This window comes from Argopecten irradians, chromosome 7 (assembly GCF_041381155.1).
Source record: "Argopecten irradians isolate NY chromosome 7, Ai_NY, whole genome shotgun sequence".
Taxonomy (NCBI): domain Eukaryota; kingdom Metazoa; phylum Mollusca; class Bivalvia; order Pectinida; family Pectinidae; genus Argopecten; species Argopecten irradians.
This window is the reverse complement of record NC_091140.1, coordinates 8,748,231-8,748,848: the sequence shown is the minus strand read 5'-3', so window position 1 is coordinate 8,748,848 and position 618 is coordinate 8,748,231.

The following is a 618-nucleotide window of genomic DNA, read 5'->3' as shown; positions in this document are numbered from 1 at the left end:
AGAAAGGCTGACGTCTGGACCACCGGGTGTATAACTAAGTATTCAGTACTAACTCTATTGTAATCCGGCACTAGTAAAAACCCTGGTGGATTATCACTAAAACCAGTCCTAATCTCCCCTATAGGTTTTAGAGACTGTAGGTAATTAGGGTCCTGTCTGTAGTTACTAGGCGTTACACATGGTCTCTCCTCTTCATAAACAATCACTTTGTAACGGGGATATACATAAAGTAGTGTCTTTATTTCCAAAGTTGCCATCGTCAAAAACACATAATAAATAGGACCATGCATCAACAGAGATATATGCCAAATTATGTCAGTTATTATTTCAAGTTCAAATTCAAGTTATATACATAACTTATATGTGTCGTAAATGAGGGAAAATTTTGACATGTTATATTTTCTTCAGTAATCCATTGAAACGCTTAGGCTTTGATAAATAAGATGTGAAAATGAGGTAGGACATGTTTGATGACTTTGTAAACAGTATTAACAACATAGAATTTATGCCATCTTTAGACATATATGAAGATGTCACTTTCCAATTACTAACACTGTACATGAAATTGTAGACCACAATTTGGCTTTTTGGTTTGACCATGTGTATGCATTTCATGGC